The 16,590-nt window shown below is 30.6% G+C and overlaps 1 protein-coding gene and 1 long non-coding RNA gene across 5 annotated transcripts in view; one reads left to right on the top strand and one right to left on the bottom strand.

Annotated features, from left to right (window-relative positions):
* The window catches only part of Ih (hyperpolarization activated cyclic nucleotide gated potassium channel Ih), a 130,971-nt gene that overhangs the window by 99,887 nt on the left and 14,494 nt on the right, over positions 1–16,590 (bottom strand). The gene's annotated exons all lie outside the window — the stretch shown is intronic.
* On the top strand, positions 10,187–12,763 carry LOC147656505 (uncharacterized). The gene is made up of 2 exons (XR_015294298.1): positions 10,187–10,578; positions 12,411–12,763. It is a non-coding gene; the product is annotated as an uncharacterized LOC147656505 (long non-coding RNA).

Here is a 16,590-nt window from a genome sequence, read left to right as displayed (position 1 = left end):
TCGAGAAGAAATTATTGAAATCGGATTTTTGAAAAATCGAACGATGCTAAAGTTTTATATTATAATATAAGTAGTTTTGTCTCGAATGTTTTAAACTTTTAAAATATAAGAACAAAGGAAAAGAGGTCCCCTGTATGTAAAAAAAATCCATATACTTGAAATAACTTTCATATTTTTCGGATATGACGATTCCTTTAACAATATTCCACTTATTTATTCTTATCTTATCTTATATATACAATCAAAAAATGAACGAAAAATAGAACTCCTCCCTTTCGAAAGGGGGAAAGAAAGGAGTGAAAATTGAGGGAGAGAGATCACGGGGATTGAATTATCAAGCGTGATAAAAGGTTGGGAGTTAAACGTGACGTATTATCGCGGAACGAGGAGAAAAATTTCTTTGCTCGTGCAGGCGAAATGGAAGGACGTTTAATGATATTCGAGTGCTACTTGGAATTCTTCAAATGCGATCCACTCGATAAAACGAAATTGTACCGAGATTCCTTCCGAGAGTTGAAATTAATTTTAATAAAATTAATAGCTCTACTGGCAACCGATCAAACCTGACTCTCACTCGATCGTGATATCGCGGTATTTTCTCAAGGTTATAAGATATATTCTCTGTTATTTTTTCTTTTTTTTTTTTTTTTCATTTGTCTTCAATTTTTGTGAATTACGATGTATACAAATATTGGTTTGTTTTTATTTGCGATTGAAATTAATATTGCGCTCGAAATTGAATATCGAATTTGATGGAAATAAATATTTTACAATATTTATGTACAATATTTTTCTTTAAAAAATGTTTCTTTATATTTATGATATTTATAATTAGAAAATATAAAACTTGAATTGAAATTTTTCTGAATATTTAATCTTAATCTAATTTTTAATTAAATATCCGGAAGTAGATTTTTTTAGAATCTTTATGATTGAAAGATGCAAGAATGCTAGAATTATTACAGAAACAGCCTGATATATTTAATGATCCGTTGCAAGATAAATTATCACACAAAACATAATTAATTTTTTATTCAATTTTCGAAACTTCAAGAACGGAACATCATTTTCTTTTTTCGAATTAGTTTTCCTTTCGAAAACTTCTCGAAAACGTTTATTTCGTCCACACAAGATTACCAATTACACCAAGAATTAATTGAAACAGGAAACGAGTGTTGCGCGACAGGGAAGGTAAGATCGAGAGGATGAATCCGTGCTCCAATTAAATCCGGATTTAAGCCGATGGAACGAAAGACGGAGGAGTTAAGAAACTCGCAGCGATCGATACGATTTTTATCTTATCACAGTTTCTCGTTGCACGCTCACGCAACCGTTCCTGTCATCGCCAATATTTATTATTCTTATTGACCTTCGCTGGTGTTTGATCTCTACCTCTTGCCATACGAGCCGCGCCTCCAATGAACCAGTTCTAATAATCATTCTACGATGAAATTTTCTGTTTCGAATTTTTCCCCTCGATATTAAATAAGAAGAAGATTACATAGAACAATTGACCCCCGGCATGGCAGAGATTTTATTTTTACCAAGATTTGTTGGAAATATGAATCATTCGTTCGGAAAACGAAAATGTTTCAACTTTCTTTTGGAAGAGTTTTATTAGAGAAATTAATTGATAATTTGAAAACATTTCTCGATACGTGGAAAAGGATAGATCAACGAGGGGAAACTTTTTATATGTTAGTTTTTTTCTTTCAGAATTTTTTTGCACGATGTAAAAGAAAGATTTTGGCGATGCCATTCAATGGGTAAAAAGAATAGAATGTAGGATTAACCCTCTTCTCCTTACTTTTCTTTTTTTAATTTAATCCCCTCCTTTGTGTCGAACTGGCACATTTCGTCGAAAGAATCGACCATAACGAAATTAAAAATAGTAATAGTGGTGGTGGTATAACGATACGAAGAAATCGACCGTAAAAATAATAGAAATTAAAGTGTTGAGGCATTTAATAAAATTCCTAAGGATTTTAGATTAAAATTTTTCTATGATGAACACATTTAAATTCATTTATGAAAAACTTTTAAATTAATGTATAATGCAATATAAGAAACTTTAATATATCATTCTAAAAATATCCTTTAGACATCCAAAAGTGAATAAATTCCAATAGACACGATTCCGCACGCAAACAATTCATCGTTTTAACATTGACAGAGACCAACAGCCAGAATTAGATAATCAATAATCCTAGACATGAGCACGGTTGCCTTTAATGAATGACAACAGTTAAGGTGCGCGTCGGTGCATGCTCAGAAATTTAATGAAGACCAGGCACAACTGGCTGGGAGGAACACTCTTCCGAAAAGGGGTGCGACTCGTGTAGCCGGAACTTATACACCGAACGCTGGTATTTAACTGGAAGAATCTGGGTCGTGAAAGGCTCGAGATTCTCGGAAGGATGTAAGAAACGCTTGATATTAAACGGATGGAAGCGATACAACTAATGTTTATGTGCAAAGAGAAACGAAAGTATATAATGTATATAATCCGTGGTGGATTTACATTCGGCGTTGATGTATAAATTAATTTATCTTAATGGTTTTTTTTAATATCTCGTACAAAGGCGAGGAAGAAGCTGGTTTTGGATCTAAGGGATCTGTGAAGGAGAAATTTTAATAAAATTGTGCGAAAGGCAAGCGTGTTTGTTTCAAATTTCTGATTTCAAATTTGTAATAATTTTATTGTTGAAAAAAAATTGTTGTCTGAATTTTAAGTGACAGAATGTGTACAGATATACTTTTTACATGGTAAAATTGAATTTTAGTTGATCTTATAATTAAGAACGATTGATGATAAATAGTAGTTAAGTGGATACAAACTAAATACAAAAATAATATTAACCAATTTGATTTGAACATGTTAATTAATCGAAAACAAATCTTATAAATCAACAAAACAGATCTAACAGATCCAGATGTAATTAATTAAGATAGAAAAGTTGATTAAACTTTTTAAAGAGAAGAAAAATAACTTGTAATTATTATTGAAAATTTATCTGAATTTTAAGTGACAGAATGTGTACAGATATACTTTTTACATGGTAAAATTGAATTTTAGTTGATCTTATAATTAAGAAGATATTGATGATAAATAGTAGTTAAGTGGATACAAATTAAATACATACAAAAATAATATTAATCAATTTGATTTGAACATGTTAATTAATCGAAAACAAATCTTATAAATCAACAAAACAGATCTAACAGATCCAGATGTAATTAATTAAGATAGAAAAGTTGATTAAACTTTTTAAAGAGAAGAAAAATAACTTGTAATTGTTGTTGAAAATTACGGATTAGTTGATCTTATAATTAAGAAGGATTGATGATAAATAGTAGTTAAATAAGTAGAAACAAAATACATGATAAAATGTGAAACTTGAAAAAATTGTTAATAAAAATTTCTTTGTAGTAAGTGACTTATATAATTGATTGTTTTAAAAAAGAATATTGTTTCAACAATTTTTGAAATTGTTTTGTTCCTATGGAACCTAATAAAAGAATTTCGTAATGAAAGAAATTATTAGGTGAAGATTGTTAACGCTATAACGAAACGTTATTAAAATATTTAATTTTTAATTGACAGAAATTTTAATATTATTGACAATAAGATGAATTCAATTGTCTACTAGAATCTTAATAATCGCACGAAAACAAGACTGAAAGTGCATGCAAGTACACATTTAGGCCTCATTATTTCTCATTTTAGCAACTATAAAGTCACACACCGGTTCTATCATTATTTAAGTAAATGAGAACATCTCCGTCCAGGTTTGAGTTGAAATTTGAAAATTACACATATAATATTCTCACGTATTGCATACCATAGAGATGATGGTGCAAATGTAAATTTGCATATATATTTAAACGAAACTTGAACTAAAATCTTCAAAATTGAAAACAGAACGAAATCTATTCCAAAATATTTTACGATAATATTGTACAACTCGTGTACTTGTAACTTATATACAATTCGCGATACCAGAGAGAGAAAGAGAGAGAGAGAAATATCATCTCCCATTCCAGCTTCCATTTCTTCTCAATATAATCCCTCCCCCCCTTTTTTTAATCAATTTAACTTTTTCAAATCCCATCTTTCTCCTCTAAAATCGTAATTCATTTAAAGACAAATTGTCATTTTAATTCGCCACAAGCGAAATTCTGCGAGCACGGCTCTCGTATTCTTTCGAATGAAGCGAAAAAAAGAAGAAGAAGAAAAAAAAACGAAGTCAGCGTTTCGTATCGAAGAATCGTGTTCGATGTCCTCCCTTCTTTTTTTTCTTTTTTTTTTTTTTTTCAGAATAATTCATGGCGATCGGGCTCGGTCCAATTTGGCCGTCAATTGAGTCGACAGATGACATTCGTCGAATTTGTTCGCAGCCGGACCGCGCATTAATTTCACCACGAGAATGACCGTGATTATTTTTAATTGGGACTAAACGCAGCGACGGGTGAAAGCGTTTATTTTCGACTGTTTTCTCTGTACTTTCCTCTCGCCTCGTACGAGCAACATCTCTTTTAATTGAAAGCGAAATCTTCCTTCCTGTGTACAAAGAGATTTCAAACAGGGGACGCATGAAACAGGTTGCGCGATAAGATCTAAACTTTCATCTTTCTTCGCAAGTGTTTGTCATATCAAAGTAAGATTGATGCTTCCGTGGATGAATAAATTTTCAAAAAAATATCGTGATTAAACTAATAATACGAATAATACATCCTGTATCGATTAACTTCAATTATATGTCGACGTAAAAATTGGTAAAAAGTTAAACGATCTGCGATATCAGGATTTTCAACGATTGTTTTCATACAATTTACATACGACTTTAGACACGTGTACTTTGGATCAGATAACTCTGATGAAATCACTAGGAAACACGCAAAATAAAGTATCTTTTTTCTTCCTTCACGCGAAGAAATGAATTATTCAATTATTCGGAATTTCGGTCGAATTTAACAAATGATTGTTCGAGCATAAGATGAGCACGTACACTCGTGTGTGTGTAAAAAAATGATTGATTTATTTCTTCATAATGCATTCCTCTCACCGTGTACTTATTTACGTATATGAATAAAAAATTCATAAGTTGAAAATTAATTAATTTCCAGTTGTTTTGTGGCGCAAATTTCAGAAATTTTTATTTTGGATTTGATTAACCGAAAATTAGTTCGAATAATCGACTCTCTATTGTACGCATGCATAATAGATTAACTTTTACTTATGTTAGATACGTTTCACGATCAATCCGTTGTAAATGTTATGAGTGTTGTAAAAGGAGTGTTAAAAAGCATACGTTAGATCGTCACCACGATTAAATAATGACTCATATCGTAAACAAAAGAAGGGAGGAAACGGAAATTTAAAGGAATCAAATAAGGCGTTTCGTGCGATTAAAGATATTATAAGATATAAAGGAATAGAGAAAAATTTAAAAGAATCTTGGAAAGATTTTATGGAACTTTTTAGTACACCTTATATATTAAATTAATCATATTCTGCCATTCATTTTTCTTCTGTCAAATAGGAACGATTAGAAAGTAGGCAAACAGGTGTTTGATCATTCAAGAAAATCAAAGTGTTGGTATATTTGCTGATCAATGTGTCGTCGATACTGCAAGATAAAACAGTATTTATAATAATATTGACAATAATATATCGGATTTCAAAGAACAAATATATGTTACAAATAGAAGATATTTTATAGCGTTCAAGGTATAGAATATCCCATTGAAAAATAATGAAAGAAACCAAGTATACTCGCCAAACAGATTCTAATATTAGTTCAATAATCATGCAAAATATTTGCAATTAATGATAATATTTAACCAATTTGATTTGAACGTGTTAATTAATTGAAAACAAATCTTATAAATCAACAAAACAGATCCAGATATAATTAATTAAGCTAGAAAAGTTGTAATGTAAATCATCGATAAAACTCAAAAAAGCATAACTCGAAAAAAGATTAAAATGGTTGAAAAAAATATGAATAGAAATAAGAGTTGAAAAAAAAAGAAGATATTTGAAACAACACGTGAATTCTCGTTTACAAATTCTATTGAGAAAAGAGTATCGGTGCAGTATTCTTCACACGCACAAAAAAAAAAAAAAATGAAAAAAAAGAAAAAATAGACGGAATAAAGATAAAGCAAAATTTTCAATTTTCAATCAAAAAGAAACGCAACAAAAACGAAACATTGATTTCTGTTTCGAAACATCTCTAAATCCCATTCTTTCGCTAGATTTTTCCGATTTCACAGATATTCTTTCCAATCGATCGAAACGAGATACTTACTATACAATGGAGAAATACGATCGAGTATCAAACGAGAACATTCACCGATGAAAAATCGTGTAACGGTTTGATTGAAAAATATTTTCTGTTCTCGTTTTGCGAATCACTCGTCTTATGTACAATTAAAAAAATTAGAGCATTTTTGAAAATTTAAAAATCTGAACGAAATTTATTGATTATTAATATATATCCGTACATAGATATTAATAATTTATATATCATTTAAATATAATATAACATATTATTTTTTCTAAATTCCAGTTTATTTAAAACACTTGCATACGCATATTGAAAACTGTAAATGATCCTAATTTTTTTAACTAAAGACAAGCCCAGTAGGTGAACCTGTACATGACTGAATTCACATAATCAGGATAATTTTTTCATCTCTGATTTTTCACGAAATATTTTGGAGAAAATATATAATAACTGTCCAACTTTTGACGAATTAATTTTTCTACTTGTTCATAAATACCATGTACAATTTCTAATTACATTACATTGCACCGATGTTCTCGGATAATAGAAATTCAGCTAGAGTTCGGACAACGTGAAAATTCATTCGCACAAACTAAGTTCTACCGATTGAAATGACGGATAACAGACGAGGAATAGTAACTTCTCGGTTCACTGAAACCGAGTTAAAACATGTATGCAACGTTATGCCGGATGATTGTGATAGAAACGAGTCAATTCCATTTCTGTTGCCGTCTTTCTCGTTCATTATACGACGACGATAAGTCACGAGGCGAAAGGCGAATCGAAGCGAAATTGAGATGATTTGGTGAAATTTGCTTCACACACTTATTGAATGAATATTCGTAAAGAATGTTATACGTATAACGATTTATATAGCATATACTATATTTGTTGTATTATATTTTTATGGAATTTTTTTCGTATTTAACAGTATTTTCATACGATTACAAAACTTTGACACTATGGAAATGAGGAGTATGTATGAATATTATACTTTTTTATAATGTTGTTGTACATAAAATTCACGCTCTATTTGATTATCTAATTGTTAACTAAATCAAAGAATCATAAAAATAAGTCCAGTGTTATCGTTGAAATACCTATTATATAGTTACTTGATATAGGCAATACTCAGTGGTCATATAAGACCGATAGAAATTGGAGCTTGACTTAATCTAAACGGAAGTCAGAGATACGACGAGTTATATTGAGATAATAATTTATGATTATATTATACGCGCTGTAATTTTTTTTCTTAATTTTAAGATTAAGTTTTATACAATTTATAATTTCTCATTATGAAATGGAATAAAATAATATAGGGGGGGTGGGGAGGGGAGGGGGGGGGAGGAAGACTCTTTAAGAATCTTTTCGTGCGTTTTATTATTTTCTCCATAATTTATTTGAATATTAATTAATTACTCAATAATATTCAAATCTATTCTAACGAGAGATAAGGCTTGATGATTTAATCGATAATAATGCTAGCGTTCAATTGCGTAATTGATAAAAATTTAGAATCGTAATTAGAATTGCGAAAGATTAATATGATGACGTTTGAATCGCACGATTATGATGAATTAAATATTATTTATTATTGGAAATCTTAAGACATTCTTAAGATCAAAGTTAAGAATTCCGGATTGAAATTATTCATTCTCCAATGAAGATTTTTTTTTTTTTTTTTTTTTTTGTTTCTGTTACTTAGTATATCACGGATAATGTGAAAGTAAGGTGATATTAAATCATCGATTGGGATCGTTCGATGAGCGATGAATGATGAACGATGAAAATGCGGATACAACGTTTCGATCGATAATAGAATTCTGAAGTCGAATCGCGTAATTTGATCGGTGGTTCATCAATGATTAATAACTAGAGAATTCGAGATTTAATACGGTTAATGAATAATTGATGACGTGGCATAGAACAAAGGTCTTATCTGAAAGTTACAACCCTGAGTTTATACGGTCCAGTGGTGAAGGCTGATGATATAGAAGAAATTTTAAGTATAGGATTGACAATCGAAAAGAATATGTCAACAGAATTGACTTAAAAAGTAGTTGCTTAATTTTAAGAAAAATTCCGTAAAACGAATTTTAATTGAGTATTGAAATTTCACGATGATTAAAAATAACAAATCGTCAAATAGAAAGAAGAGAGTTGAATAGAATTAATAAGAAGAAATAAAGAAAGATTTAAATTAAGAGAAATTTTCGTGGAGAAAAAATATAAAATTAACGAATACAAACTGTGAATTGTAAAATGAATTTAGAAATGGAAATGTGTATGTGACGTTAAAAATAGAAATGACAATTACAACTAATCGATAATATAACATTTAAATTTACATACACAATTAATTGGTATAAGTAAGCGATGATAAAAAAGTTGATATAGAATAAAAATTCTAATTAATTATTTAATTTTTATCCAAAAAAATCTATTTAATGAAACAACATTAATAAAGAAAGAAAATATTTTATTAAATGGATTAAAAAATGGAGAAGTGATATTTCCATATTTCTTAGAAAGAATATGGATTGCAGTTATTAATTCATGCAATGATTAGACGATGATGGAAAAGATGAAACAAAGGTTCAAATTTTGAAATAAATTATCGACGATTGTCAACGAGGATAAATTATATCATAATTTCCGATCTATAATATCGCAAATTTTAACGATACTGAAATAGAATTGCAGTTTTAAGTTATAACATAAAGAAGATAACATAATGAATATAAAATTAACAAAAAAAAAATAAACTGTAAAGTAGAAAAACGAAAACCGATATAAAATTAACAAGAATGAATAATTGTTGAATAATATAAACAATTATCCTAAATATTTCTCGATTCATTTTCATAACATAAAAAAAAATATTAATTAATTCAGCAAAAACTAATAACGATTACTCTCGCACAACACTCTCACAAATCACATCGAGCTACCTTCGATCAACATATTTCTCGATATCCAATTTACGCTTCGCGACAAGGTTTACTACGAACGGTAATCAAAACACACGTTCAACGACCACAGTGCTAAGATAAACAGAAGAACAAAAACGAATGCAAGAAAATTCTTCCTAACATAGGCTCGAAAAACTCGCTCGAGTATCATCTCGTTCCAAATCCAAATTGCCATCATCGGCAATTATACTCACGAAAAACAAAACCACGTCACACACGCGCGATTCTCCACCAAATTATACGGATACGGATATATCATTCTTGGAAAAACGTGTTGCCTTTGTAAACACTTTCAACCAACTATGTCGTTTCACACGAATTAATTATCACGAATATAAATACGAAGGAGCGTAACAACACCGAAATATATATATATACATACATCTTTCGAAACGAATACAAAACTTACTCTGTTGATCGTCGTCGACCGGAAAGGTCGGCTCACACACGTCAACACGGCCGAATTCTGATTCACTCGTCTCCCATCCAAAGATGCCTCTCCTCACACTCGATTCTTCCTTCACCACAGTCCCATCCTCGACAATATATACCCGTTCACGTGCGTGCCTTCCGATTCACGTAGCACGAGGAATCCCGAAACTGTGCACTCGAGCAATCACTTCCGCGATTGATCCGTTGAAAAAAAAAAAGAAAAGAAAAATCCGGCTCACAAAATCAAGTCTTGACTCCGATTCATTACAATCTCACTCCCAATCTCGGAAGAGAGATCTCACCTGAACGATCCCGCGTAACGAACAATCCAAACGAGCACAACGGCCAACCGATTAACCAATAACGACACACCGAGAGAGAACGACGAAATTCGTATCGCGAAACAAAGAAAAATACATATATATGTATATATACATATAGTATATGCATATACGTATATACTATATACACCTTTTACAGCTTTGGATTACTATTAAATAAATCTGTTGTGAAATTGTTCGCGATTCGAAACGATTGATATAACGTGTGTACACGATGGTGTGTAACGTAGAATGTACGGGTTATGTACGAAACGCGTTCGGCGAGCAGACAGGCTGGTGTTGTAGCTCGTCAGGCGGCGCGGTTCGAATGGAGACGCAGCACACGTGCCGCTGCCCTGGCCTGGTGCTCGTCGACGATCGGCCGCCGCCACCACCACCAGCTGATCATCCGGGAGTGACTAGTGCCACTGACTCTGCCTGTGGCCTGTGCTCACTGACTAACTGCACGGCTGAACAGTTCCTCCGGTAGAGGCTGCCAGAGCAGGACGCGGCGACGACGCTCGAATTGCGCTGGCCTGCTGGCCCTGCTGCGCTTAGGTAGGGGGGGCGAAGGGGCGGGGGCAGTTTCCCTGGCGGGCTTCTTGACACGTAAGAAGCGTCGTCTCACCTGTGCGCGACCCACTGCACTCTCTCGCCCATGGACACTTGAACTCTTGTTTCTCGACATTTTTTCGAGGGGATTCTTGTGTTGATTCTTTTTTTTTTTTTTTCCCCCCTCCCGTTTCCTCGAAGGGGTGGTGCGTGGATGCGGGGAGACGAGTGTTGAAAGTTAGTTAGGAAGTTCTTGATGTTTCTTTGAAACATCGTTGGAATAAAGAATGAAGAATAATTATGAGTGATTTTGTAAAAATGTGAAGTGAGTTTGTTCTTGAAATTGAATTTGGATTATTGGATGAAGGGAGAGGAGAGAAATGTAAATTTTTAAAAGTCGATGAGATCTGATATGTCGTGTATCTCTTTTTCGTGGAGTTTCTTGTCTCATTTATCGTGGAAAATTGAAGATATTTTATAGATGAAGAAGTAGATAGGATGGATGGAATGTTAGAGGAATAATGGAATATAAGATTGATTCGAGAAAATCGGGGGAAAGAAACGTATGTTCTTCGAACGAGATTTTAAGCAATTAATAATAACGTGTGTTTGTTATCTCGTAATTTATTGTATCTGAATAAAAGGATGCTGTGGATGTTTCCAAAATAAATGGAATATAAGATTATTTTAAATAAAAGGAAATAAAAGGAAAATAGATTATTAATATTATACGAAACTTAATGATGTTAACTTAGTGAATATTTAATAAAGTTTTGCATTTTTAAGATTGATAAAAAAATTAATAAAATATTGGATTAATTTTGTGTAAATAATTTATAAACGAGATCTTTGAATGGGGTTAATGTGGCTTATAGCACGTTGAATCTTTGCTTTTAAAAGTAGAATTTTTCTTTTCTTTTTCCTCTATGTGATTTCATCTATGATGAAACGATGATTGGGTTCGTATATCGGTGTTTGAAAACTAATGGAATCTAAACTGAAGTCATGAAGGCAAAAAAAGCTAATGTATCTTCCATTAATAAAATACTTTAAGTCAATGTGTATATATATATATATGTGTGTGTGTGTGTGTGTGTGTGTATTAGTTATTGCGATCTTTTATAATAAATAATTTTTTACGCATTATCAATTTCTAATATAAGGATTTTGATAAAATAAATTTTATCTAAATTTTGATAATCCGTTTTGACTAATTTAAAATAAGAAATCACGAACAAAATATTTTCACTATATTTTCAAAGATATTCTCTGTATAACTTCAAATTTCAATGCTTCAATTTAGAAGAAAAATTCTATTAAAAGAACACGATTAATAACCTGTCACAGAGTTTTTCCTATAAAACAGCACACAAGTAGTCGCCATATTTTCTCGACAATTTATTAAAAGATCGATTTTCACAGAAAGTTTTCAACTTCTTCAGATTTTCTTCCCATGATCTATTGTGGTTTTTAATTTTCCGATAGAAATTCGTTTAGAGAAAAATTCAAAATATTAAAAATAACATGTCCAAATGAAATTTCGTTTCTATATCTTTTTTAAAATATATTACAAATTTATTTATATAATATTATTTATAATTTAGCAAACGTTTTATTAATAAATTTGAAATCACTTTTTCAGTTTTATCCACATTGATTCCTTTTTTTGATTAATTCCATTATTAATTAAAAATTGGAATAGAAACTATAGCTCTTTAATTCCTTAATTCCTTAATTTTAATTCAAACTTCGATTCACAAATTGTATTCGCTTATATTTTCATCATATCACTTTAATTATAATCATCTATATATAGCGTATTTACTTACACGTTACAGGTCGATACTTCTAGTGTTTTAATTAAAAAACAAAAGAGGAAGGAGAATGAGGTAACTTCGAAGCTTCTATGCTGAGATGAGATCAGATGAGTTCGTTCGACCATGTAACATTTCTCGTTGCAAGGAAAAATCTATCTTATTCCACTATGATTTACTTAATAACCAGACGTAATTGTTTTTTCTTAGAAGTAGAGATAGTAAATCTCTTCTTGACTTTTAAAAGAGACCAACTTGTTGCTCGAGTAATTTCTGTTATATTTTATTATTTATTGTAATTCTTTCGTTGAAAAACAATTAAAATTGAAATGGATTTTGGATAATTATAAAAGATGACACGGGAAATCTTGTATGTATTCTTTTTTTTTTAATTGATATTCCTAGAATAAGAAAATTATATCAATATCTGTTGCGATAGAATATTGTTTGAACAATTGGAAATATTAACAAATTAATTTTAAAAGAATTTTTTAAACGTGCAAATATATCTTTAAAACGAATATGAAATCCAAACTGTTATCATAAAATAAATATCGATTTACATAATTATATATGAAAAAATGGAAATATAAACGTAATCTGAAATGTTTTGAAAGCATGAAATTATAGTTTGTTTATATGTATATATATCTTTAAAAAAGAATCAAACATAAAAATACTACGTTTATATTTCACTTTAAAATCTCTGTTTTCTTCCTTTAATAAATCATTTTATTAAAGGAATTTCAAGATATTTAATGTTTTGTTTCGTAGAATTCAAATTATTCGACAATATAATATGGAAAATTAAAAAATTAAAATACGAGCAAGTTTAAAAAAATGAGGCTTGAACTTTCTAAGGACATATGTTTGTCTTATATGTGTAATATAATGTTAAAAAAAAAATATTAAGATAATTCAAAATAATAGAAACTTACGAAAGAGTAAAAAGTTAAAAAAATATGTCAAAATAATTAGGGACAAAAAATAAAAATATAAATTCAACTTTTTCATTATAGAAAACATTCGATTCTTTTTTACTCGATAAATTATGAAGCAGAACCTGAAAGCATCGTAAATGTTCACATCGAAATAATCGAAAGTGTGATGGAAGAAACTCAGGGCAACGAAAGCGTATACGTGGCAACGATTAATTTTCACGGCGTGATATGGGTAGTTGGGAATTCACGTGCCTAGCGTGGAGCTAACGACGTTTGGCAAATAATAAATTGACGATACATCACGCTGCCGATGACGTATTTCCGATTGCAACAGCAACGGATGGACCAAGGAGCCATCGATGGACGATTCGGTGCCATTTCCGTTGCAATTGATCAACCGATAAAATGTTTATTATAATTCATATTAATGAGTCTTTATTAAGATGTGATTTTATATACGTTTATTGACGAAAATTGAGAAAATTTAAGATTTAGAAAAATTTAATTCAATTTTTTGGAAAATTAACGACTCTGAAGGAAAGAGGAATTAATATATAAATATAAAAATTTGTTCAACGTGTAGCGTTAGAGAAAATTTCTTAAACTTCGATGATAAATATTTTAAAAAAGTGTCTAAACCTGGCCAATTTTTATTAACGATCAAAAGGAGAATTTCTGTCGTTTACTTAAATGAATAATAACGATATAGGAACACGGATACGGAAATAGATATACGTACACACGTGAGAGCAAGCTTTTTAAATTCTTGTCTGTTCCACGATATATTTGCAAATACATGAGGAAATAAACGAAGAACCGAAAGAAATATCCCGCGGTGTTCGTTGTGGAAGAAGAGACTCGATCGAAACGGAGCATTCAGTGAGTTAGTCGAACTGATATAAAAAATAAATTATACCGATGCAAATGTTTGCAAAGTGAAACAGAAGTAGGTAAGTATACATAATATAGGGCGATACGTTTGGAGGCATTCGAGTGCACCCGTACTCTCGCAGCTTCCGAAATCGATTTCCTACGAAACAATGCCTCCTCCGACGAAGAAATTTTGCCCCGACGAATCGTAACTCCATTTCCACGTAATGTAAATAAAGGTTACTGTTGAATAACGACGCAATGAAAACAAGAAAGTGAATTTAAACTGTTATTCGATCGATAAGAACGTTATTGAACTACGTATGATTTAACATCAGGTATCAGGAATTAAGATCAGGTATAAAGAGATTGCATGGGTAAGCTAAAAAATTTGGAAAGAACATTTTATTAATTGTCGCTATGAAATTTTATTTTATTGATTTCAACCTGTCAAAGATTTAAACGATCGATCCAAAAATGTAATCCAAAAATCAAATATCGCGCTAAATGTTAATTATTCAATATGAAATTTAATTTCGACATTGTTATTATGTAATAATTTGATATTATGAAAGAAAATCTGATGTGCAACTGTTTGCTAATGCAAATTTCGATGAATCTGAATATTTTAAAATATCTCTGTTATATTATCAAATACTTTAATAACAGATACAATTATATTTGCTCAATCGGTCTAACGAAAAGATGGTATAAAAAAAAAAAGAAGTATCAAGTACGATTGATAAGAAGTCGAAAAGAAGAAGATATCAACCCGCATAACCCAATAATAAAAAATACTTAATGAAAAAAGGAAGATAATTTTACAAATCTAACGAATGATGAACAACACGTGTAACAGAGAAATATTACAAACGGTATCAATAAGTAGAAACTAATAGCAAACCATTGAAATGACCATCTTAGTGGAGAAAAGCCTTGAAATTTAAATAGTAATTTACACTCGTGGCATGAAACACGATGCGTTAAGTCACGTAGCAAGATTCCCTCGATTAACGTTGCTCCTCGATTAGTGGTAACAATTTTGAATATCGCGTGATCGACATTTCAACAAATTGGCGGGAATACCGCGACCCGCCATTGTTTATCTTCAATTGGAACGGATAATTCACGCGGGAATGTAACACTACTAGGCGTAGCGGTTAATTTGCTTAAAGACCATGCTTATTCCTGACGGTCAATAAGGATTAAATGATCCCAGTGAACGGTTCGAGAGTATCTTGCGTTTCGCATGCGTATCCGTTCCGTTTCGTCGAACATAACCACGAGCCGTCCAATTGACTAATTGACTTTCTCAAGGAGAACAATGGATGCATACGAATTCACTTCTCGTCTTTTCCCTCTCATTTTTTTTTGTCTTTTTCTTTTTCTCCTCCCCTCCCTTTCTCCTCTTTCCACAGAGTGGATATTTGTTTACTTATCCGTATGTTAATTGCAGATACCAAGGAATATAAAGGTCGATGTTAACTCGATGAAATCATAAAATTTTTTTTTTTTCTTTTTGTATTCGAAGTCTTCTTGACTTTTAATTTGATTAAGTCTTCTCTTTTTTTTTTTTTTTTTTTGCTTCTTAATAATATAATAGTAAGAAGTAAGAAAAGAGGAAAAGTTGAAATTTGTTCTATTATTTAAAAAGAATGTTTTATTATTGATATTTTTTTTTCTTCTTTTTTTTTAAATAAATAAATAAATATAGTTGCTAGTTGTAAATTACATGAATAAATTATTAATTGATTTTCAAATATAATTTTAATGAAATTTGTTAATATTTTATTTTTCTATCAATTTAATTCTATTATTTGGAAAATCTCGTCCAGATTTTACGGATGCTCTGCTTTATCATCTATGCATACAGCCCATTTCTGCAATTGCAGCCATTATTATACATAATCGAATATATTATTGCACTATTAAATATAAAACTCTTTAAAATGTTAATCTTTTTTATTTTTATAACGATTATAAATTTTTAAAAAATGATTGCATAAACGAAATCAAATATAGTTTTCTGAAGAAATTTTTCAAGAAAATTATGCTTTTCTTTGCCAGAAATTACTCGGTTAATAAAATCGTATCGACGAAAGAGACAATAGTTGAAATAAGAACGACCACCGAATTTGCAGATGGCAGCAGGAGAAGCTTTCTGTTTTACCAACCGATTAGCAAGTACATACTCGTTCCAAACAGTTTGGAATAGTTTAAAACATCGTTTTAACTAGTTTATATTCGTTAGTTTATATTCTGTATAAATAATACAATTTTTAAACTAAAAAACATAGTTATAATTTGAGGAAAAAGAATCTCGTTGTAAATTAAAAAAATATATCTTTTTAATTGTAATTACTATTACTTTCTTAGATGAAAATAATTAATAA

This window comes from Apis florea, unplaced genomic scaffold, assembly GCF_048593485.1.
Source record: "Apis florea isolate Af1SG1 unplaced genomic scaffold, ASM4859348v1 contig_3741_pilon, whole genome shotgun sequence".
NCBI lineage: Eukaryota > Metazoa > Arthropoda > Insecta > Hymenoptera > Apidae > Apis > Apis florea.
The sequence above is the reverse complement of the archived record's forward strand: the minus strand, read 5'-3'. Positions and strand labels throughout refer to the sequence as shown.